This window comes from Bos indicus x Bos taurus, chromosome 10 (genome assembly GCF_003369695.1).
Source record: "Bos indicus x Bos taurus breed Angus x Brahman F1 hybrid chromosome 10, Bos_hybrid_MaternalHap_v2.0, whole genome shotgun sequence".
NCBI classification, from domain to species: domain Eukaryota; kingdom Metazoa; phylum Chordata; class Mammalia; order Artiodactyla; family Bovidae; genus Bos; species Bos indicus x Bos taurus.
The window spans coordinates 47184330-47210183 of record NC_040085.1 but is presented as its reverse complement, the minus strand read 5'-3'; the positions used below and the strand labels follow the sequence as shown (position 1 = coordinate 47210183).

Here is a 25854-nt window from a genome sequence, read left to right as displayed (position 1 = left end):
AATTTCTGCAGTGATGAAAATTTTAAAATTCTTTGTTAAATGTGCTTAATAAGCGCTTGAAATGTGGCTAGTACAACTGAGGCAGTGCTTTAAAATTTAATTATTTGAAATTTATATTTAAATAGACTCATGTGACTGATGTTTACCATATTATTGCAACAGACAGTTTAGAACATGGTTTAGCTCTTGATTTAATACTCTGTTAATAAATCTCCTATAGAATATTCAGTGTTTGGTTTGCTGACATTTTGCTTAGGTCACTGGTTTTTGTCTATTATCTTGTGTGCTTTGACTCATGCTTCTTGTGTTGAATGGTAGCAGTTTGATTTACTTCTCTTGTGCCTTATATTCCAAAAATTGAGTCTTCAGGATTGGAAGCTCCTGATCTAAAGTTTATTGAAAACATAGTATTTTATTAGTTATAATGTGTTTTGAAAGTTTCATAGGTTGTTATTTTTAATATCAGAATTTTGTGACTTGATATTCTGTTGATTTCTATTTAAAATATTAATCCATTGACTTTTCTGAGCCCCAAACAAAATTCTTTTTATTTTGTAACTTGAGTTATTCAGTAAATATTACTTGTTATGAACCATGCATTCTTGAGAATTGGGGAATAATAGAGGAAATAGACTCTGACTTATGATGTGAGCGTATTTGGTAGTATTTTTAGAAAGCAAGCACAGTGTGCTTGAGAGAAACACTGGATAGTCATATACTGGAGGAATGAGAATAAGATAGTATATGACCAGGAAGAGACCAAACAAAAATGTTTATATATTTTTATTTTGTTATTTTGTCACTTGATGGTAATGCAAATTGTACATCAAAATTCTTAACAGTGTTCCTGTTACTGTATAAATGTGATTTTTTAATTCACCAAAGGACTTGTAATACAGAAAGAACTTATAACCAAATATCTGACAACTCAATTTTTTTAAAAAATAAGGCAAAATTATCTAAAACTACACTACATCAAAGAAGATACATCAGTGGCCAACAGTACTTGTAAATATGTTCAGTGTCATTAACATTGATATCAGAGAAATGCAAATTAAAACCACAGTGAATCACTCTATAATCAGTTAGAATGACTAAATTAAAACAACAATAAATCATAATACCAAATATGGCTGTGTTGTGTCAAATAGAAATGAAAAATAATCTAGACACCTTAGGAAAACAGCTTAACATTTTCTTACAAATTCAACATACACTTACCATATAACCCAACATTCCCACTCCCTGGAATTCATCCAAGAGAAATGAAACGTGTATATACATTTTTTTTTTGGGAGAATCATCATGGAGGACTTACTCATATTAATACCAAATGGAAAACCATCCAAATATTTATCAACTGGCAAGCAGTTTTTAAAAATAATACAGATAACTCACATCTACATCAAGGAAACGTACTCAGCAATCAAACAAAATATTGATAAGCATGTACATGATTACATATCAAAAGCATTAAGCCAGTTGAAGTAAAACACTACATACTGATTCCTTCTGTATGAAACGTCTCTGTCCTAACGATAGTTATTGGTTTTACCTATTTAGTGTTACACGTTAGTCCTCATGTTTCATCCTTGGTTGAAAGCTTATTATAGTAATAGGTGGTATCCAAATATCTGAAACCTGTCATGAAGTGCTTAGAAGTGAATCTGTTTTCTCTGTCCGTTGGGAGCCAATAGCATCCTTGATTCAGATTCCCCAGATGGATGTCTGCTTTTTGCTCTTGTTCCTTTTACAGACCAGCTTCCTTTACTTATTTATCACTTTGCCCAAATTCACAATATCTGTAACTTAAGTACTGCCTTTATATCTGACTTTTGGGTCCAGTTCACAAGAAAGAACATTTTATTATTAATAAGCCAGTGGATTGACTAGTCACAGATTAGTCACCCCTGTCTCATCTAGTTGGGATTAGGGAATGTGATCGTTGACTGGTATGGCTGCCTATGCTGCACATTTATATGAGTGGAATTTGTGATGTTATATTATACAAGTAATTAAATAAATTCTCCATATGTTAGGTTTCTTTGATTACCTTTATGTATGTTCATTAACATATTTTTTTAAGTACTTATAAAAATATACAATGACAGGTGATGGTACTACAAAGATGACTAGAGGCAGGTATAATCCTTGCCCCCAAGGAGTTATAGTCCTAGTGGAACTAAGGGAATGGGAGTGACACATAAACAATAAAAATGATGTAATACAGTGATAATAAGTAGGTAACTGATACAAGTAGACTACTTAATAGTCATATCAAGTAAGGATGTAGAGTTGGATTTCTGTCCCTGCAATAAACAGTGTGACCTTGAGTAAGTTTCTTAAAATATCAAAGTGCCAGTCTTTAAAAAGAGAGTGACGCACAATTTCATTGTGTCACCCCAGAATAATATACATGAAAGTGTGAAGTGTAACAAAAATGTTATAATTGTTTTATTGAACTATTTCATTAACCTTCAGTTTTAGTGTAATCTAGTAATTTTTGAAAGACTAATCTTTTTTTTTTCTGCTGCTGTAACCTTGGAGGATATGTCATCTTTTTGAAACTTGACTTTTGCTTTCTTTTTCATGTGGGTGTAAATTTTGTTGTGAATTTTAATGTATTGCCTTTTCCGTATTACTTGCTGATCTCTTAGTTCTTCTGATAGGTATTTTGCTATTTTGTCAGGCTCTTTCCTTGTACATTCTTTTGCCTTTCTGTATTTTTACTTTTCTCTTTGAATTTAACATTTTACTTTTGATACAAATATTTGAAGCTCTACTTTTATACATAAGCATTCTTTGTGTATAGTATTTCTACTAAGTTGCTTTATTTTTTAAAATCAATATTGTTGCTATTGTTTTGTATTAACTCAAGTTTATATTGATGTATCATTATTAATTGATTAGTCAGGAGTAAAGGCATCTGTTACTTGTGTCATTGTGAATCTGTGTATTTTTCCTCCCAACTCAACTACAGGTTTTATATTTTAGAAATCAGATATTTTTATGCTTTCAAGTTACATTACTTTCTGTAGTTTACTCTGTTGGGAAATATGAAAACGATTATTTTGTTTTTCATTTGAGGCAGGTACATGCCACTGATTGGAAGTCATGTGTGTGTGCATGCTAAGTCATTTCAGTCGTGTTGGCTTCTTCGTGACCCTGTAGACTGTAGCCCACCAGGCTCCTCTGTCCTTGGGATTCTCCAGGCAAAAATACTGGAGTGGGTTGCCATTCCCTTTTCCAGGGGATCTTCTGACCCAGGAATTGAACCTACATCTCTTACATCTCCTGCATTGGCAGACATGTTCTTTACCCACTAGTGCCAGGTGTCTTGTATTATTAAATAATCACTTACATTGGATGGCTACTGTATTGGATAATTGGCATTTTACATTGACAGCTTTCAGCTAAATTAGCTCTTCGAAAAGGTGACTGATAAATATATGTTATTTATTTATTACATGTATCTTGTGTAATGAATGATACAGTATAGTTAAGGGGTCTAGAATTTAAACAGTGGCATTCAGTGATATGAAAAAAGCATATAAATTTTTCTTTTGCAGTACTGAAAATGTCATTTGTAAAGTAATATATACACACATATGCATACGGAAAGTGAAAAAATATAAATAAGCAAAAATAAGAAAATTAAAAACACCATATTCCCATCACCTAGAGATGACATAGTTAATACTTTAGTGTTCTTCTAGATATTCTTCTGTGTGTATATATGTATACTTGTATTTCTTTACTGGTAATATATTATTTTGTACATGTTCTTTTAATATATGCTTTTTTATGTTAATTTCTGCTTTTCCATATCAGCAGATTTTTATTTTACCTAATCCATGCTTGTATTTTTCAGTTTATTCTAAACTGTTATTTGCAGTTGATCTGTTCAAACCAGGTCCAATCCAGAATAACTATTCAGGTCTTTTACATCTAGCCCAGCACTGCCCGTTGCCACCACACACACACCTTGTTCTTGGCGCTGACTTTCTGATTGGCCATTGCTTTGGTTGTGCATGTCTCTTTTGTTGGGGACGGGTGGGCAGGTGAGGTGGCGTGTTTAGTTGTGTCCTGTTGGTGTTGTTTAGATTATTCCTCTATATCCTGTATCTTTTTAATTTTTTTCAGCTCTCTATATCTTGTATTTTAAGTAAGCTCATAATTTTAAATTTAACTACAATATAAACTCCTCTTCTCAATAATCTTTTAACCAGATCAGTATGGTAACTAAAAATATTGAATGATTTTTGTCCTTATCTTCCTTTTTGTTCAAAGACTAGAAGAGTTTTCATGAATTACCTATGTACACATTTCTTAAATTATGGGAAATTAATAAAAGGAAATCTAGATTTACTTAGGTCCACAAATATTATTATCTTTGTGCTAGTCCGTTCAACTCCTTGTGACTCTATGGACTGTAGCCCTTCAGGCTTCTCTGTCCATGGGATTCTCCAGGCAAGATTACAGGAGTGGGTTGCCATTCCTTTCTCCAGGGGATCTTCCCGACCCAGGGATCGAACCTGTCTCTTAGATCTCTTGCATTGGCAGGTGGATTCTTGACCATGAGCGCCACCTGGGAAGCCATTATTATCTGTAGCCTGTGATAATCTACTTGAGTATAAATTCAAGTTATCTCTAGGGTTTTCTTTAAAAATACTTAATAAAACATTTAAAATAATGTTTTCTTTAAAAAGGAAAATGTGAAGTAGGTGCATTGTTGAACCATTTGCGTACGTTACCTTGTATTGATAGGAACATTATTGATCAAACTAGAAAGTTTTAATTACAAGGTCAGTACCTAAAGTTTAGATCACCATGTGTTTCAATTTTGAGAAACGCATATTGTGGAGTACAAAATGTTTTAATAATTATTTAAGAAAATAGATTCCTGAGAGATTTGACATTTCAGTATATTAACTTGAATTTCACTGCTTCTTACTTTGCCTTGTATTAATAATTGGGAAAGTGCTAATAGATTTTATCATACCAAATCTTAAAATCCACAGACTACTGAAACATGGAAATATTAATAGATGTATCTAAAAACATAAAGTAGGAAGTATGAACCTTAAAACTTATATTTCTGAAAATCTCATTGGTGATTTTACAGTTGTGAAATTTGATTTTTGGAAAAACAGGTTTACGGATTAAAACTGCAAACGAAGATGAGTCCTTACATATTTTTGTATCTATTAACCCAGGACAATAAAATAAGCTTTAAACAGAAATGATTTATAGTGCTTACTTCGGAAGTACATATACTAAAATTGGAACACTATAGAGATTAGCACGGCCCCTACGCAAGGATGACACACAAATTTGTGAAGCGTTTCATATTTTTTGAGGTTTGACAGAAAACAACAAAATTCTGTAAAGCAATTATCTTTCAATTTTAAAAATATTTAAAATTTTATGAAAATTTTACATATTTCAAATTAGATGAGCATTATGCAGTGAATTTGTTTATTAACCCTAATTACTGAAAACATTGTACTCCTTCCCCAAAAGTTTCAGTGGTTTTATTAATTCTTCTTTTATCTAAATTGAGTAGTTTATGTCTTCTTTCTTCATGTGCTTACTACTTTTCTGATTCTATCACTTAAGACTAATGGATGCCTGCTCATTTCTCATTATGGACCCAGAGACAGGTGCGTATGTGTGAGCAAGGAGGAAAGCTTTGGAAAATTTTCCTTATTCAGTGATTATATCTGATCCTTTGCTGTGCTCTTTAAAACCTAAGGCATGAGCAAGGCTGAGCTCTCTGACTTGGATCAGGGTATCCTTTCCTTATTTAAATTCCCTTCCACATCAGACATTAGGAGTCCTATTTCTAATACCTAGTTTTCATCTTCTTTCCTGAGCTTTAATTACAAAAACCTCTACACCTGCTTGGTCATACTCCTTGTCATATATGTATATGTACATATGTACAAGACATATACATACATATATATGTAAACAATCTTTAGGTACCTCATTTTCTAAACATACCGCACTTGAATAGTTGAATTTGAATCTCTGAGTTGAGGCAAATGCAATCAGAAGTGAATCTGCATGTATACAGTTAATTAGTGGCCCATTAGCTGGTAAGGAGAGTTTATGGTTTGGAAACAATGTGTATAAATTTACATGAAACACAGTAATGTATCAGTATATAGAAGGTGACCTTGATTTATCAGGTTACAAAAGAAGCATTACAGAGACAAAAGGAAAATTTCTCCAATCCAATTTAATCTTAAGCAGTTTCTGTTTGTTTTAAATGATCTTTTAGCTGTTTTCTTAAGAAATGTAGATTTTTCTTCATAACCATGATTTAGTTGAAAAATCAGCTATATTGCTCAGTATTGGGCCAAATCACCGTCATCTACTCTGGTTATTGACCCCTAAGATACTTAGAATATGCTATCATTTTACAAAGTAGAGGATAAAAAGGGCACCTCTCCTGATAACTGAGGTTGCTTTGTCTACCAAAAATTCATGCTGTTTCCTAGCCCTTCCACCCAAGTTCAGTTTAGGAAATAATTTCTGAGCATCGTTCATTTGCATTTGAGCACTCTTGATGGTTTGGGTTGGCCTCAAGTTAGAGTACTGACTGTTGTGGAGGAGGTTCGTCTTATCGCAGGGCTTGATGAGCAATGATAAGAATGACTATGGAGTGTTGGAGGGGAGGAGGTAAGGTATAAGTCACCCCAGGTGGGCAGAACTCAGAATGCACGGACTTAAGTTAATATTTTGAAACATACCTCTTTTAAACCCCCAAATGTTATCTTGAAAACTGTTGGCTTGGAAGACAATTCTTTCAAGAGAAAATACGGAAATCATAAAAAAAAAAAAAAAAAATACTCATTCATGGCCATTAGCAAATTGTTTCCCATGATAGAAGCAAGCAAGAAGCATGAGTATGATCATTGACTTCCAGATCTATTTCTTTCGTTTCACCGTCCATTATCCTGGGTTGCTTCAAGGTTCATTCCGACTCTTTAAAATCTCAGTGTGTTGATTTCAAAAACCAGAAGAAAGAAAAAGGCAGGGGTCAGATTTAAGGGAATGTGGGAATAGAGGGGCTAGTGGGAAGGACAGCTGGAAAAGCCAGGCCAGGAGTATTAATCCAATGTTTACACAGTAAGGAGAGTGATTTCTTAATATGATTAGTAAATTTTCTGTGATGGAGATTTCTGAAAAGAAAGTTCTGAAATTATTTGTAAAGTAGTAGCATACATAAAGTATTAAACTTTTCAAGAAGACGGTTTTGAAGAACAGCATAGTTTTGGTTTAAGTGTTGACATGCTTATTTAGAAAAGAATTAGTCTTGCTACAGATCATATTAAATGGTTTAAAATAGCTGATGAGTGGAACAGCTGTTGGTTGCAACTCATGATTCCATGATGAAGTATAGAACTCGTGGTAGAGTTTTCAGTATCAAGCTGTTTCCTCTGTCTTTGATTATAGCCACCACTGAAGTCAAACACACTGGGGCTTGTTGAAGTCTCAGGAGTAATCATGTAGAGGGATCAGAGGATTATTATTTTAGTAAAAATAAAAGTTGCTTAATGCATTTAAAGTCAGGTATTATACATGCTATAATGTCTAAAAGAAAATTGAAGCTTCTAGTGTTCATGAGATGGCAACTCAAAGAAAAACAGACTTTATGGCTTTTGAGATAGTTATTATACAACAGTCTGGGCTTACTGGAAAATGAAAAGGGAAAAGAAAAGCTAGCTGTATAGTCCCAGGTCAGTTTTATTTACCTGTAAGATACTCCTTTTACAAATAGATCATGGTGTAAATTGAGTGGAAATATACTGGTGGGGACACTACTTGTAGCTGTACTTTCAGAACCTCATGGTTATGCTATTATGTCAATTATATAATCCTTCTTTGAGGGTACTTTCCCTTTACCCAGGTAATAATGGGCCCTCACTTCTTTATCAATAGGAGTTTTCAAAGGATAACAAAACAACAAAGACAAAAGAAATCAGACTTCAAGTTCAGCCAGCTATAGACAGGGCTATGGTGCAAATAATCAGTTGAAATAAACTGCCCCCAAAAATAAAAGCTTGATTTTTCTTTTTTTTTAAAGAATGACTTTGGTTGTAGTCCTCAGTAAAATGAAAGGATTGATATGAAATTCTTGCAATACACATCAAGATTACAAGCCTAAATAATCATTAGAAATATTTTGTAATGTATGTAATATTTTATTATTTGCGTTCTCGTTTAAATCCTGTCTTGTAATATTTAAAAATTGGTATTAAGAATTAATGAGGATTGGTTTTTCAATTAAAATCACTTTATAGGCAGCTTCAAGGGATATTTTTATTTCTGAAAGCAAGGTATATATAATCAAAGCTTTTAAATAAATAAGTTCATTTTCTTCCTCATGTGGGAAATATCCTTAGTTTTATCTTTTAATATTTACAGTAATGTGTATTATTTCACTTATATTCTTAACACTTGTTTACCTCAGGCTGTTTCTTTTTTAAATACTCAAGTATATTCATGGACCCAGTCTTTTAAACATAATCACCTTTTCAATTGTGCATTTGTCCTTCAGTTATAGAAAGAATAGTTCCTTTTACTGCTAAAGCTCATCAAGTGCTTTTTCCCTACCCATATTTTTTTTAATACATATTTTATTGAAGTATAGTTGACTTACAGTGTTTCAGGTGCACAGCAAGGTGATTCAGTTACACAAATACACATATATTATTTTTGAAATTATTTTCCATCATAAGTTATTACAAGATACTGACTGTAGTTCCCTATGCTATACAGTTAACCTTTGTTGCTTGTTGTGTATCTATTTTTAATTAGAAATCTAGTATTGTATTCACATTTAGTCAAACAAGTGGAATCAAAATGTCATAATTTTTTTAGTTAGGCAAAAATTCATAAGTTTTCTTAAAATATATATATATATAGAAAAGCTTTTCTGAAACACTTAATAAAGGCTTCAGGAAGAACATCATAAAAAAAAAAAGAGATAGAAAAATTGGAGAATAGAAGCTAAATGAAATGGGGGCACTGAATATGAAATAGAAAAAGTGAAACAAGCTAGATAAAAGTAAAAAGATCATTGTATAGTCTAGTTGTTTTTAAACACGAATGCTCGTTGAAAACATATCTGGAGTTCTGGAGAAAAAAAGCAATACTGGGCATTTGTATTTTTCAAAAAATCTCAAGATAATTCTGATATGCATCTGGATTTTAAAAAGTGATCACAGGTTTTTCCGTTAGATTCTAGTTTTGGTCATAAAGAGTTCTATTGTTTTTCTGTTAACCAATCATGATAGAGTGGTATTAAGTAATAGTTACATAATCACAATTATAAAAGATGTTTGTCAGTTTTCACAATCAATAGCCAGACAAAAAAAAAATAAAAGACAATTACAGTTGCAAGCCGTAATGGGAACACAATTAACTTAACAATATAAAATAATTACATACAATTTGGGGGGGTCAGGCAGAGTGATGTGGTAAGTGGAAGTGCATACATGCACTGTGTTTTCATCCGCCCAGTCTGTGTCTTTTGGTTGGTGTATTTAATCCACTTACATTTAAGGTAATTATTGATATGTATAATCCTATTACCGTTTTCTTAATTGTTTGGGGTTTATTTTCTTTTCCTTCTCTTTTTCCTGCCTAGAGAAGTTCCTTTAGCATTTGTTGTAAAGCTGGTTTGCTGGTGCTGAATTCTCTTAATGTTTTCTTGTCTGGAAAGCTTTTGATTTCTCCATCAAATCTGAAGGAGAGTCCTGCTAAGTAGAGTATTCTTGGTTATAGGTTCTTCCCTTTCATCACCTTAAATATATCATACCATTCCCTTCTGGCTAGTAGAGTTCCTGTTGAGAAATCAGCTGATAGCCTGATGGGAGTTCATTGTATGTTACTTGTCATTTTTCCCTTGCTGCTTTTACTATTTTATCTCTGTCTTTAATTTTTGTCAGTTTGATTACTGTGTGTCTTGGTGTGTTCCTCCTTGGGTTTACTCTTCCTGGGACTCTCTGTGCTTCCTAGACTTGGTTGACTATTTTCTTTCTCATGTTCAGAAGGTTTTCAGCTATTATCTCTTCAAATGTTTTCTCAGGTCCTTTCTCTCTCTCTCCTTCGGGGACCCCTATAATGCAAATGTTGGTGCGCTTAATGTTGTATTAGAGGTCTCTTAGGCTGTCTTCATTTCTTTTCACTCTTTTTTATATACTGTGTTCTGTGGCAGTGATTTCCACCATTCTGTCCCCAAGTTATTTATCCATTCTTCTGCCTCAGTTATTCTGCTACTGATTCCTTTTACTGTGTTACTTATCTGTTTGTTTGTTCTTTAGTTCTTCTAGGTCTTTGGTAAACATTTCTTGGATCTTCTCAATCTTTGCTTCCATTCTTTTTCTGACATCCTGGATCATCTTCACTATCATTATTCTGAATTCTTTTCTTGGAAGACTGCCTGTCTCCACTTCATTTCGTTGTTTTTCTGGGATTTTATCTTGTCCCTTTATCTGAACATAACTTTCTGCTTTTTCATCATGATTCAGTTCAGTTCAGTCGCTCAGTTGTGTCAGACTCTTTGCGACCCCATGAACTGCAGCAATTATATATCTTTGAGTGTGAGATGTCTTTTTTTTTGGCGAGTTCAAGCATCCTCCTGTCAGTGGTTGTTGTTCAACAGCTAGTTGCAATTTTGGTGCTCTTGCTGGAGAAGATGAGCTCAGGCCCTTCTACTCTGCCATCTTGAGCCGGAAGTTACTCCCATATGTTTTTATAGTGATAGTTATACGAACAAAGCTAGTGGAGGTGATGGAATTCCAGTTGAGCTATTCCAAATCCTGAAAAATGATGCACTCAGTATGCCAGCAAATTTGGAAAACTCAGCAGTGGCCACAGGACTAGAAAAGGTCAGTTTTCATTCCAGTCCCAAAGAAAGGCAATGCCAAAGAATGCTCAAACTACCGCACAATTGCACTCATCTCACACGCTAGTAAAGTAATGCTCAAAATTCTCCAAGCCAGGCTTCAGCAATACGTGAACCGTAAACTTCCTGATGTTCAAGCTGGTTTTAGAAAAGGCAGAGGAACCAGAGATCAAATTGCCAACATCCGCTGGATCATGGACAAAGCAAGAGAGTTCCAGAAAACCATCTATTTCTGCTTTATTGACTATGCCAAAGCCTTTGACTGTGTGGATCACAATCAACTGTGGAAAATTCTGAAAGAGATGGGAATACCAGACCACCTGATCTGCCTCTTGAGAAATTTATATGCAGGTCAGGAAGCAACAGTTAGAACTGGACATGGAACAATAGACTGGTTCCAAATAGGAAAAGGAATTCGTCAAGGCTGTATATTGTCACCCTGTTTATTTAACTTATATGCAGGGTACATCATGAGAAACGCTGGACTGGAAGAAACCCAAACTGGAATCAAGATTGCCGGGAGAAATATCAATAATCTCAGATATGCAGATGACACCACCCTTATGGCAGAAAGTGAAGAGGAACTCAAAAGCCTCTTGATGAAAGTGAAAGTGGAGAGTGAAAAAGTTGGCTTAAAGCTCAACATTCAGAAAACGAAGATCATGGCATCCGGTCCCACCACTTCATGGGAAATAGATGGGGAAACAGTGGAAACAGTGTCAGACTTTGTTTTTTTGGGCTCCAAAATCACTGCAGATGGTGACTGCAGCCATGTAATTAAAAGACGCTTACTCCTTGGAAGGAAAGTTATGACCAACCTAGATAGCATATTCAAAAGCAGATACATTACTTTGCCAATACAGGTTTGTCTAGTCAAGGCTATGGTTTTTCCAGTGGTCATGTATGGATGTGAGAGTTGGACTGTGAAGAAGGCTAAGCTCCGAAGGATTGATGCTTTTGAACTGTGGTGTTGGAGAAGACTCTTGAGAGTCCCTTGGACTGCAAGGAGATCCAACCAGTCGATTCTGAAGGAGATCAGCCCTGGGATTTCTTTGGAAGGAATGATGCTAAAGCTGAAACTCCAGTACTTTGGCCACCTCATGCGAAGAGTTGATTCTTTGGAAAAGACCCTGACGCTGGGAGGGATTGGGGGCAGGAGGAGAAGGGGACGACAGAGGATGAGATGGCTGGATGGCATTACTGACTCGATGGACGTGAGTCTGAGTGAACTCCGGGAGTTGGTGATGGACAGGGAGGCCTGGCGTGCTGCGATTCATGGGGTCTCAGAGAGTCGGACACGACTGAGCGACTGATCTGATCTATCATTAACATTACCTAGAGAATTTTTAATTCTAGTAATTTATTTTACTTACTCCTTCAATAAATATTTTGGCATGTCTTCTATTTGTGCCTTTCTACAGAAAAAGTAATCTTTTCACATGCTATTTTTTTAGTTTTTCATAATAGTATGAAAATTACAAAGCGTGAAAACATCTAAACATTAAGATTACATATTTTATTTAGAATATTAGCTTAAAATATAAACTCAGAGTTACAGATACTACCCTTAGAATTTCTCTCGTGGTTGCTGTAAGTGAGCTTGTTGACTAATAAAACTTCCTCTAAAGGACAAAGGTTGTAATCAAACCTGATGGTGGGTTATGATGGCATGGTACAGATTAACACTCCTCAAAAGATAATTCCTAACCATTCTTCTGATTTTCTTATCAAGTTTCTTATCAAAGTTTTCTGAGAATGAAAAACTGCAGCATGATAAAATACCAAGTATATTTTAAGGTAACATATGCTTTTACACTTCATCTTAGTCACAAGGCTGAGAAGCAATAGCATTTGCTTTTAAAAAGGTAAAAATTCCAAATCTCAATGAACAATTAGTCAATAAATATTTAATTGAATATTTACTAGATATCTAGATTTCTGTGGGGACCTTCAAAGACCATTACAATAATAGTGTTTGCCCTTAAGGAAATTTATGGTCCTTTTTGAAGAGACACGGTTAGTAACTAAGAAAGAATTTATATTCAGGAGTTTTAGAGTAACTGACATTAAGTACATCAAAGTACTTTAAATAATGAAATTTAAAGCTGTTGCTTATGTGATTTTTACTTGAGCCTAAATATTAAAGGAAGTGATATAAGGTTTGTTGTATTTATTTAGATAATAACAAGTCAAATTACTTTTCTGGGAATACTTCATAAATTTTAGTCCAGTCCTAGAATTTTAGGTCCTTCAGAGAATAATCTTTCATTAAAATTATTTTGTAAGAATATTTTATAGAAAGGGGATGTCCATCACAAAATAGTTTAATGTTTCATTTTAAGAAAGAAGTTTTAATATCTCCCTTGTGTTTGCAAAGAGTCTGACACGACTAAGCACAACACAACACCTTATGTATGTATGTATTCTTTACTTCTGTACCTCTGCTCATAATGCCTTTCTCTGACAGCATCGGCTTAGCACCCTCTCAGCCCCCACAACCTACTCCACATTCCTGTGCAACCGGATCACTTGTCATCTCATCTTTGAACCTTATCTCCAGGTTCATTCACCTTCTTTTTCCTGTAAGATTTTATTCATCCTGCCAGTCATGTTTGGTTATTCACTCATGTGACTCCTTTCTCACATTGATGCTTTTCTTGAAGATAGATATTTTTTTCCATATGTATTTAGGATGCCTAGCATAATGTTCAGAGAAGGCAATGGCAACCCATTCCAGTACTCTTGCCTGGCAAATCCCATGGACGGAGGAGCCTGGGGGGCTGCAGCCCATGGGGTCGCTAAGAGTCGGACATGACTGGGCGACTTCACTTTCACTTTTCACTTTCATGCATTGGAGAAGGAAATGGCAACCCACTCCAGTGTTCTTGCCTGGAGAATCACAGAGACGGGGGAGCCTGGTGGGCTGCTGTCTATGGGGTCACACAGGAGTCAGACACGACTGAAGTGACTTAGCAGCAGCAGGATAATGTTGGCACATAGTAGATAGTTATTGAATAAATTCCTGAAATTACTTAAATTCTTAATACTCCAGATCTAGTGACTGGTTTTTGACATTTGTAGAAAATTAAATTATGTGGTCATCACTTTTCACAGATATATCTAGGTTTATAGTTATAAGTCTTCGTCTTTCATTTTTTCAGTAATAAAGAAACTCAGGGCTAATGGTGATTGATTTAACAACATGAGCTTATGAAAGTCATGCACTTATTTAGTCTTATGAGAAACGCTGGACTGGAAGAAACACAAGCTGGAATCAAGGTTGCCAGGAGAAATATCAATAACCTCAAATATGCAGATGACACCACCCTTATGGCAGAAAGTGAAGAGGAACTAAAAAGCCTCTTGATGAAAGTAAAAGTGGAGAGTGAAAAAGTTAGCTTAAAGCTCAACATTCAGAAAACGAAGATCATGGCATCCGGTCCCATCACTTCATGGGAAATAGATGGGGAAACAGTGGAAACAGTGTCAGACTTTATTTTTCTGGGCTCCAAAATCACTGCGGATGGTGATTGCAGCTGTGAAATTAAAAGACGCTTACTCCTTGGAAGGAAAGTTATGACCAACCTAGATAGCATATTCAAAAGCAGAGACATTACTTTGCCAACAAAGGTCCATCTAGTCAAGGCTGTGGTTTCTCCAGTGGTCATATATGGATGTGAGAGTTGGATTGTGAAGAAAGCTGAGCGCTGAAGAATTGATGCTTTTGAAGTGTGTTTTTGGAGAAGACTCTTGAGAGTCCCTTGGACTGCAAGGAGATCCAACCAGTCCATTCTAAAGGAGATCAGTCCTGGGTGTTCATTGGAAGGACTGATGCTGAGGCCAAAACTCCAATACTTTGGCCACCTGACCTGAAGAGCCATCTCCTTGGAGAAGACCCTGATGCTGGGAAAGATTGAGGGCAGATGGAGAAGGGGATGACAGAGGGTGAGATAGCTGTAGGGCATCACTGACTCGATGAACGTGAGTCTGAGTGAACTCCAGGAGTTGGTGATCGATAGGGCGGCCTGGCGTGCTGCAATTCATGGGGTCGCAAAGAGTCGGACACGACTGAGCAACTGAACCGACTGTGTATTTTGTAATATTCCCTGGGGAGATGTATGGAAGACCCTTGTAATCATATACAGCAGTATTTTTGAATTGAAATGTCCTAACATGCCCATTGAGTGGGAGAAAAAAGGACTATCCTTGTTTTAGTTAAGGTCAGATTTTACCACCAAATAAGTTATATAAAAGTTTGCGTTTCAGAATGATCTGATTTTTAGAATTTTTTGATAAGAGATTACGGACCTCTTCCTCTTTGTTTTAATATTCCCACAGGTCTGTAGAACATTTTCCTATGCAGAGAGGAAGATCTTTATGTTTTCAGTTTTATGAACCGTATATATGTCTGAGATGATGTGTATATATAAAAAAGATATTCAGTATACATATGTGTACCCATATAAAAATTTAGGGAAGCATGTGCCTGTTGTGTTCGTGTGTGTGTCAGGGGTGGGAGAGAGGGAAGGTGGGGGTGGGGAGAAAAGGGAAGAGAAGTGTGTTCGTGTATGGTAGGGACTGGTAGGGTGGGGAGACAGGGAGAGGGGATGGGGAGACAGGCAGTGGCTACATGGGTCTATGTAGCTCTTTCTTTCTTGTGTTGACTCAGGTTTGATTAGTAACTTGGTGTGAAATAAAACCTTAATTGCAGTTTCACAGCTTTGTTAGCACTTAAGCTTATCACTAACAAATTCTCTTGCAAGAGATTTACTTGAAAATTCTGTGTAAAATTACAACCAGAACATTGTTTGTGCCATACAAAATAATAGTAAAAAAAAAAAATCAACAATCAAAACAGACCATGTCTTAAACTACTCTTTTACTAATCCTAAAGGAATATGAAATGTTTTTGGTGTTATGTATAGTTACCCAAAGAAGCAGTTTCACTTTGCTTATTTAATAATTACTGTGTGGACCAAGGTTGAACACAGGAAGTGAAGAATGGCTGAGCCAGTTGTAGTGGTAGTAGTAATTTAGGTAAGCAGAAACTAATGATCCAAATTGGAAATAGACCAGGGCATTGGGTATTAACACCATCCCATTATGAAAAGTCTCATGAGATGTCAGATAACCTCAAGAGACTTGCACTTTTGTTGGTAAGGACCTTTTTAAGATTGTTCTAAGACACTGAGAAATACTCAAACTATAATATTGCTTATCAGTGAATGTGATAGAAATTACTTTTCTACTCAGTTGTAAAACAAATGATTTTAGACCCTGAATCAGTCAGATGAAATGAACTGTTAGGTTAGAATGCTGTATTTCTTTTTAAATATCTTTTTAAATTAAATTTCTTTTTAAATATCTTCAAAATCTTTAGTATTTCTTAAATTTAAGACCCTGAACCTTTTTAAACATTACTGTATGAGAAGATAAACTTTCATATCCTTCCAGTACTTCTATGATGTTTTTTCTCCAATCCCTGTGTTCTTTGCTGACAACAGCAATTGTATGTTTTGCGAGGTCAATAAATGCTGATTTCTGCAAAATGAAAGCTCTTAGGAAATGAGCTTAGTTGTGAAGAGGAAGCAGAAAGAATGAGGCAATTGAATGAGAAGTATTGCAAGGGATTATTTAAAAGTGTGAGTCAGAAACCAAATTAATATTACTTCCCTTGGGTCTCCCCAGTCTTCATATGTATATTGTGATTTATTTTGGCTTACCTGGTTTGTTTATATAGATATGTGGATGGTAGCAAATTTGCATTATCAAATTCTCTCTTTTCTCATAGCCCAAAGCTAAATACATATGCTTGTAACTATAGTTCTTATTTTCAGAAAAAAATGTGCTAAAAAAATTTAAGCCATGTAATTTAGGGTTACAAAATAGATAGCACTTAGTGAAGGAAGGTTGACCCTATAGTGTATCTTTATTTATCCCATGATGTCTAATTAACTGAATCTACTTTTTTAAAATTTTATTCCTTTTGGGATACAAAGCCTATGAATTGTACTATAACCTGTTTAATTCTGATTAATTAGTTTTCCTATTTAAATGAGGAGCTCAGTGACCAAAGAAGTTATTTCTTGTAGTGTTTTTTAAATGATAGAATTTAGAAATTATTATGTGGTAAAACTAAATAGACCAACTACGTACAAGGTTGAGGGAATTTTAGTTATGAGGTTTTTGTTGTTTGTTAAACTGCGTGGTTTGGAGAGTGGGCAGAAAGGGAAGAGGAACATTTTGAAATTATGCCCTACAGTTTTCAATCTTTTGTCAGCTTTTTGTGATGCTGTAGATGACTGTAATTTGAAACTGGAAATGTGAAAGATTTGTGGATTGGATGATTCACATACTGTTGGATTTTCCACATGGCTTAAATTCTTCATAGAAACAGTTTTACAGACACATAGCAAGAGGACAGGGTAATGTTTATTCCATGGACTTGAGAAACAGTGACCTGTGTTCTAAAAAGGTGGAAGTACGGTTTTATTCAACGTTATAAAAAATTGACTTACATGTTTTATTTTACTGCTTACATTTCAGTTTTTTGATGTGTGTATTTTCAGTGTTGACTAAAAGTAACTGGGTGTGTTGACAGAACCATAGAAAAAAAATTAAACTTGCGTTGCTAAATAAAATTTAAGTACTACTTTTAAAAATAAAACTTTACCCTTATAGACTGTTATGTATGATCTGTGTTTCCATGAGGAAATGTTGATTAAGTAGTTTCCATTTTGGTATTACAGTATGTCCTGTTGTAAGTTGCTGACTGCGGAAAATTTTTTTAAGTAAGAGAAGCAGCTCAGCTTAAACCCTTAGTTTTTATTATGGCAGACACCAGAAATAGAAAACTACCAACAGTTTTATAATTATTAAATTTCTCCATATCTTAGAATAAGCTAGTTTTAAAAGTTTTAAACAAGGTTGTTGACTATAGAATTGAATTACCTTTATATATCCTTGTACATGAAGGGTCCTTTTTACTTGAGCTACTGAATACACGTCTGCAGTTTTTTCAAAAAAGTAAGCCTAGAGTAAATGACAAAATTTTCTGTTTAGTATAGAGATGTTGTTACGTGAGAGATGCTGTTAATCTAACAAACTAATTAAATACAGTTCTGACAAAACTTGTTTATATGTAAAATTTAGCAGGATAGACTTATTTTGGATGAAACAAGAAGTCTTAAAAAAATCTGTTTTCACTTAAATGAGTAACTTATCTTTGGAATTTTTGATGGTATTTGGTTCTCCTTGATAACAAAAGGACCAGGATTTGTAATATTAGTCTACGTATGTAAGATAAGTTTTTGAGGATACTTGACTTTTGATGTCAGCTTATAATTCAATATTGAAATTAAGTCTTTGCCTTTGAATTATTCTAACAGAGGCTGCAGAGTGTGGTTTTTGTTTTCTGAATAGATGTTTTAAGTTTCTTGTTCAGTGCTTGCTTGTCATCAAGAGAAGAGGAAGAGGAGGGCTACTCATATAGTTGCTGTTTTATATGAAGTTAAGGCTCTAGTTGGGCTCCAAAATCACTGCAGATGGTGACTGCAGCCATGAAATTAAAAGATGCTTACTCCTTGGAAGGAAAGTTTTGACCAACCTAGATAGCATATTCAAAAGCAGAGACATTACTTTGCCAACAAAGATCTGTCTAGTCAAGGCTATGGTTTTTCCTGTGGTCATGTATGGATGTGAGAGTTGGACTGTGAAGAAAGCTGAGTGCCAAAGAATTGATGCTTTTGAACTGTGGTGTTGGAGAAGACTCTTGAGAGTCCCTTGGACTGCAAGGAGATCCAATCAGTCTTTCCTAAAGGAAATCCATCCTGAATATTCATTGGAAGGACTGATGCTGAAGCACCAGTACTTTGGCTACCTGATGTGAAGCCTGACTCGTTTGAAAAGACCCTGATGCAGGGAAAGATCGAAGACAGGAGGAGAAGGGGACGACAGAGGATAAGGTGGTTAGATGGCACCACTGACTCAATGGACATGAGTTTGAGCAAGCTCCGGGAGTTGGTGATGGACAGGGAAGTGTAGTGTGCTGCAGTTCATGGGGTTGCAGAGTCAGGTACGACTGAGCGACTCAACTGAACTGACTGATTAGTGATGTTGAGCACTTTTCGTGTACCTGTTGGCTGTTTTGATATTGTCTTTGAAAAACTGTCTGTTCAGGTCCTTGCCCAGTTTTAAATGGATTTATTTAAAGTATATGAGTTCTTTATATATTTTGATATTAATGCCTAATCAGATGTGCTTTGCATAAGTTTAAGGATTGTTTTTGCTATTTCTGTAAAAAGAATACCATTGGAATCTTGATAGGAATTGCATTGAACATGTAGATGGCTTTGAGTTGTAAAGACATTTTATCAATATGAATTCTTTCGATCCATGAATGTAGGATTTCCTTTCAATAATTTGTTTTAAATGGAGTCCTTCTTTTCTGATAGTGCTCTATAAAGTTTTGAAGCTTGCAGAGATAGTCTATAATCATAAAAACTTTTGAGTAGTGTTATTACTTATTGTGTGAATTAGAGATTTTTTTTTAAATGGAAGGAGAACTTACAGGACTGTTTTTTTAAATTTTAGATTACTGATATCTTCTGATAAGGATATTTATAGAGTCCATGTGTTAGAATTGAGTATTGAAAATAGAAGTTAGAGGTTAGTTTCATTTTCATATTTGATATATTAAGCATGCACACCTTATTTCTCCTTCTGAATGCATTTATAAAACCCAGAAAGAATGGATGAAGCAGCTATTTTGAGGACTCTGAAGAATAAATAATAACATGTTAGATTGGGAAAGAAGACTAGAATGTAAAATATCAAACTGGCGCTTAGTTTACCTTTGTTTTTCCCTCTGGTATTCCTGAAGCTGAATTGAACACAATCTGCAGGCTACAAGCGATCACTTAGGTATGGACAGAGAGCTCCAAATAAGAGCCCCCTATTTCTGGCTCACAGTGTGGGGAAGATAATGCTTAGTGTGAATGCGGAAATTCCGTCTTTCTTTCCCCGTTTTTCTCTGTTCTCTTTTTGAAGTCCTAAGTAACCCTGCAGTGATAGCAGTAGCCTGCAACAGCGACATTGAGGGCTGAGAATCTTCCTCTTGAACTAACAAACCAACTAACAAACCTACAGTTTGTTAGTGGTGGTGGTGCCCCCTGCCCCACCACCCTGCTTTTTCTGTCCTTCTGCTGATTGGTCCCCAAAGCAAGTATAGTAACAGAACTGTGTGGGCAAGCAGATTACCTGAAGCCCCAGGTTCTGACTGAAGAAATGGAAAGGGATGCCTAGTGGAATTTGAAAGTACTGAGATTATGTAGAGGGAGAAATTTGGGAAAACAATTCCATTAAGTTTTTTATGGATTAATGAGCTTGTGCCCCAGCTGTATATACATGGAAGTAACAAACTACTGCCCAAATCCTAGACTGATTATTGGATAATACAGAGTGGCACAAATTCAAATAGCACAGCAAAGGCTTTGAAAATTGAACTGATAATAGAACCATCCCCATAGAAGCCATGCTAAAACTTGCATTCTGAACCTAATCATCTGTTAAAACAAAAATATTAACATTAACCACTGAATTTAAACAAGAACCACAATTATGTATTTAAAATGTCCAATTTACAATCCAAAATTATCTAACATATGAAGAACCAGGAAAACTTCAGTTGACATGTGAAGAGGTGATCAACATATACCATCATGATAGAGATGTTCGAATTATATGACAAAGACTTTATTGAAACTATTTTACAAATGTTCCAGTGAGCTATTGTGGATGCTGTTCAGATAAATGGAAAAGCCAAAAGTCTTTGCAGAGAAAGAGAATATATAAAAAGGATAAGGCATTGTTAGAAATGAAAACTGCAGTAAGTGGGAAAAACCCACTGGATGACTCAATAGCAGGGGGGAAGAAATTTTAAAAATTCAACAGAGCCTTGGGGGAAAAAAGAAAAAACAGGGGAAAAAAAATCTTGAAAGCAACCAGAGAAAAATGACGTATTACCTCTGGGAGAACAGTGATCAAGGAATTCTCATCAGAAACCATGGAGGTAAGAAGAAAGAGGCAAAATTTCTTAAAGTGCTTAAAGAAAAGAACTGTCCATAACCAGCAAAAATATTTTTTAAGGATGAGACTGACATAAGGACATATTCTGATGAAGGAAAACTGAGAGTATTCATTGCCAGAAGACCAGATCTAAAATTTGCTAAAGAGTGTCCTTAAGACAGAAGGGAAAATGATACCAGAAGGAAACTTGGACATCAGAAGTAAAAGATCAACAGGAATGGTAAATATCTGTGTAAATATCATAGATTGAGTTCTTTAAAATATATTTGATAGTTAACAAGAATGACAACATTGATGTGATTTTCAATGAATATAATGTAATACATCTATTAAGTGGTAAAATACTGATTCTAAGTAGATGCTGAAAGGTTCAATATTAATATGTATATTGTTGTCTCCGCAACCACTGTTTACAAAATATGATTTAGAATCACAGTGGATAAAGTGCTAAATACAAAAGGGAACTAGCAGAAAACAATAAAATGGTAGATGTAAATTTTCACCTGTCAGTAATTACTTTAAAATTTGAAATGCTTTAAACATATCAATTAAAAGAGATCATTAGAGTCCATTTAAAAAATGACCCCATTATTTGCTTTAGAAACTTCCAATAATAGGTAGATTAAAAGTGAAATGATAGGAAAAGATATATCTTGCAAACATCAATCCAAAGAAAACTAGTGGTTATATTAAGCAATCAAAATAAACTTTGAAATAATCTAGGATACAGAATGGAATATACATTGACAAAAGGATTAACTTACCAATCTTAAATGTGTGCATACCCAACAACAGAACTTACAAATACATGAAACAAAATCTGACAGAACTTAAAGGAGAAATAGAGAACTTAACAATTACAGTTGAAGACTTCAACATGACTTTCTTAGGAACACATCAAAGTAGCAGACAGATATCATAAGGGTATAGAGTGACTAAACAACACTATCCTCCAACTAGATCTGATTGGTGTTACAAGAATACCCCAGCAATAGTAGAGTGTACATTCTTTTCAAGTACACGTGGATATTATCAAGATAAAATGTACCTTGGTCATAATAAAAATCTTAAATATAAAAGAGTTGAATGCAAAGTATGTTCTCAGACTATGGTGGAAATGAACTGAAAATTAAAAACAGAGATAAAAGGAAAATCTCCAAGCTCCAAGATAATTAAATAGCAGACTTCTGAATGATCTATTGGCTAAAAGAAGAAGCCTCAGAGGAAATTAAAAAATACTTTGAACTGAACGAAACTGAAAATATATACCATGTCAAAATATATGCTGTACAGTCAGTGTTTACAAGAAAACTTACTGTATTTAGTGCTTTCATTAGAAAAAAAAGAAAGTGCATAAATCTATATGTTTCTGTCTCAAAAACTAGACAGAAGAGAATAAAATAAATCCCAAATAAGAGGAGAAATGAATGAAATTCAAAGCAGGAAGACAACAAAAGTCAATAAAACCAAAAATTGATAACAAAATTGGTAGTTTCTAGCAAAATTGACAAAGAGAGAAGACATATAGAACCAGTGTCAAATGAAGGAATATCACTACAGACCCCACAAGAATCCAAGGGAGAGTAGAAATACTAAGAACAACTATGTGGACATAAATTTGTCAAATTAGGTGAAGTGGACCAATTCTTTGAAATAGATTAATTCCTTAGCAGAGTACATAAACTCACCCAAGAAGAAAAAGATTATTGTAACAAGTCTTAAAACTGTTAAAGAAATTTAATTCATAGTTTAAAACTTTTCAAAAAAGGAATGTCTAGACCCAGATGGGTTTTTCTGGTGAGTTTTGGCCAATACTTAACAGAAGAAATGACATTACAGGTTTCCTTCTTATGCAAAAGTAGACTGTGTTATGAAACCCTTTGTAAGGAGAAATGGTCTAAATAAAAGGCAATTACCTTTTTTTAAATAAAAGCTAAAATACTCTTCAGAGTTGGGTTTGTTTTTTTTTTGGTTAGTGAAAACACGTACTAATAATGTAGATATTTTGTAAAATGAAGTGGTATAAAGCAAAAGTGATTTATTGTATTTAAATTTTTTAAAATTATATTTTATCAAAACAGTTTTTTAATTGAAGTATGGCTGATTTACAGTGTGTTCATTTCAGGTGTTCAGCAGTGTGTGTGTGTGTGTGTGTGTGTATGTGTAACTAAATCACTAATAATTAGAAACATTGAACATCTTTTCATGTGCTTTTTGGCCATCTCTATGTCTTCTTTGGAGAAATATCTATTCAGATCATCTGCCCATTTTTTTATTGGGTTGTTTGTTTTATTTTATATTGAGCTATATGAGTTGTTTATATATTTTGGAGATTAATCCCTTGTTGGTTGCATTGTTCGCAAATATTTTCTCACGTTCTGTAGGCTGCTCTTTTGTCTTGTTTATGGTTTCCTTTGATGTACAAAAGATTTTAAGTTTAATTAGGTCTCATTTGTATTTTTATTTCCATTACTCTAGAAGATGGATCCAAAAAATTATTGTTCCAGTTTATGTGAGAGTGTGTCCTACCTGTGTTTTCCTCTCAGTGTTTTATAATATCCAGTCTTACCTTTAAGTCTTTAATCTATTTTGAGTCTGTTTCTGTGTATGGTGTTAAAAAATGCCCTAATTTCATTCTTTTGTGTGTAGCTCTCCAGTGTTCCCAGCACCACTTATTGAAGAGATTGTCTTATCCATGTATATTCTTGCCACCTTTGTCATAGAGTAATTGACCATATGTGTGTGGGTTTATTTCTGGCTTTCTATCCTGTGACATTGATTTATATATCTGTTTTTGTGCCTGTACTGTATGTAATGCTTTGATGACTGTAGCTTTGTAGCATAGTCTGAAGTCAGGAAGTCTGATTTCTCCAGCTCCGTTTTTCTGTCTCCAGATGGTTTTGGCTATTTGAGGTCTTTGGGTTTCAATATAACTTATACAGATCAATATCAAATAAAAGTTCATTTTACTGTATAATAATTTACCAAATATAATTTTTTAAAGAGTTAAAAATAGAAGTTAGGGAAAATGGGCAGGGAACATGGTGATATGGACCAGAATTGCACAAAAATTCAGGAATTTGTTTCTTACTGAAGATAAAGTGCTGGTTTTAAGGATACTGTTTTCTACAAATAAAGTCAGTTACAAGTTATTATTTTAAAAGACATATTTAACAGTGTTTCGTTTCATAATATTTTACTAAACTTCCTAATTTTTGTTTTTAATTTAGAATGTTTATTCACCTGTGAAGTAAAATTTGAAAGAAAAAACATATGTATATAAAATCTATGACCAATGTTCATTTTGACCTTTATCCCTTACTTCTTGGGTCTTAATTTTTTTTTTAGTAAAGAATAATAATACATGTCTAAATAATATATGAATCAAAGAAGAAATCTCAAGAGAAATTTTAAATTATTTTGAGCTTAATGAAAGAGAAAACAATTTATAAAAATTTGTGGGATTCAGTGAAAATAGTGCTCAGATAGAGATTTATAGCATTGAATGCATATATTAGAAGTATCTACAATCAGTAGTAGAAGCTTCTACCTCAGGAAACTAGAAAAAGAAAAGCAGATTAAATTCAAAGTAAATAGAAGAAAAGAAATAGTAAAAATGATAGAAATAAATCTCTGAATTTGAAAATAGGAAGTCAATAGAGAAAAATCAAGAAAACCAAAAGCTGTTTCTTTGAAAAGACAAAATAAAGACTGCTGAACCTGATGCTTTTCCAGTACCACTTTTCAGAGTCTTTTGTTTTTATTATCTATATCTTTTTATTAATGATTTCTAATTCTGCACACTAATCCTGATTATTATCCGTACTGTAACATTTGCCAATGACCAGGGCTTGACTTCTGTTTCTTCTTTTTTGTCTTTTACCCCTGCATTTCTACCTTAGTGCTTTATTTTGCAGATATACATTTAATATGTGACTGTAGCCATATTTTTTCTAGCCTTAAGTTTTACTTTTTTTCCTGAAATTCTTCTAATGCAATAATTCATATTTCAGTGTCCATAAATCCCACAAGTTTTATTGGTTTTTATAGGTTTCATGTCAGTTTTAAACATCAGCCTGTGATTCTTCAGTAAACATTTCATGAAAAAGGTCCTGCTCCTGTATAGTTGCATCATAATCTTCATGACAAAGAAAATTAATAGCAGTTACTCTAATACTGCTCCTATTTACATTTCTTAAATTGTCCCAAAAGATTTAAAACAGTTTTCCTTGCAATTGACCTTTTAAAGAAAACACCTTTCTAGTGGAATGGCATTCTAGTTAATGGCTCACATTCTGGACTTGTCTGATTTTCCTTGATGTGTCATTTAATCCGTTCCACTATCTCCCATCTTTCCTGAAACATTCATGAAACATCTTTTGACAGTAAAACTTTGTAATTGATGTTATATATAACATCAGGAGGTGCATACTATTGAATAACTGGTTCTTAATTTGAGCTGTTCACATAGTTTGTCCTGAGAGTTGTCTGTCTTGTAAGATTTCAAGGGGAATTATAGAAGGGAAGAAATGCTGTTGTCCCTTGAGAGTCAAAAGAGTGGGTACAGGTACAGAAAATTTTATAACATCTCTAGTGTTACCATCTGGACTGAAGGAGAGTATAAAAGAGAGGGATTAGTGAATCTTGAATTTCAAATGTGGTTATTTTGAGTTTGAAAAGTAAGGTCTCTTTCTCCATTTCTTGTATACAGTATTTTCTTTGTCTGCATTGAGAAGTCAGTCCTGGAGTTCAAGGTGAAATTCTTGAGGTGTCACCTTTCAAGGTCACAGTCTTTCTCCAGAAGAGAAAAACTGAGAGCTAACTCTATAGGCAAAGACATGGTGGTC

At 34.3% G+C, this 25854-nt stretch overlaps 1 protein-coding gene and 1 non-coding gene across 7 annotated transcripts in view; both read left to right on the top strand.

The window, feature by feature from the left end:
- Positions 1-25854, top strand: part of TCF12 (transcription factor 12) — a 393213-nt gene that overhangs the window by 58954 nt on the left and 308405 nt on the right. The gene's annotated exons all lie outside the window — the stretch shown is intronic.
- On the top strand, positions 5253-5356 carry LOC113900589. Its single transcript, XR_003513216.1, has one exon. It is a non-coding gene; the product is annotated as a U6 spliceosomal RNA (small nuclear RNA).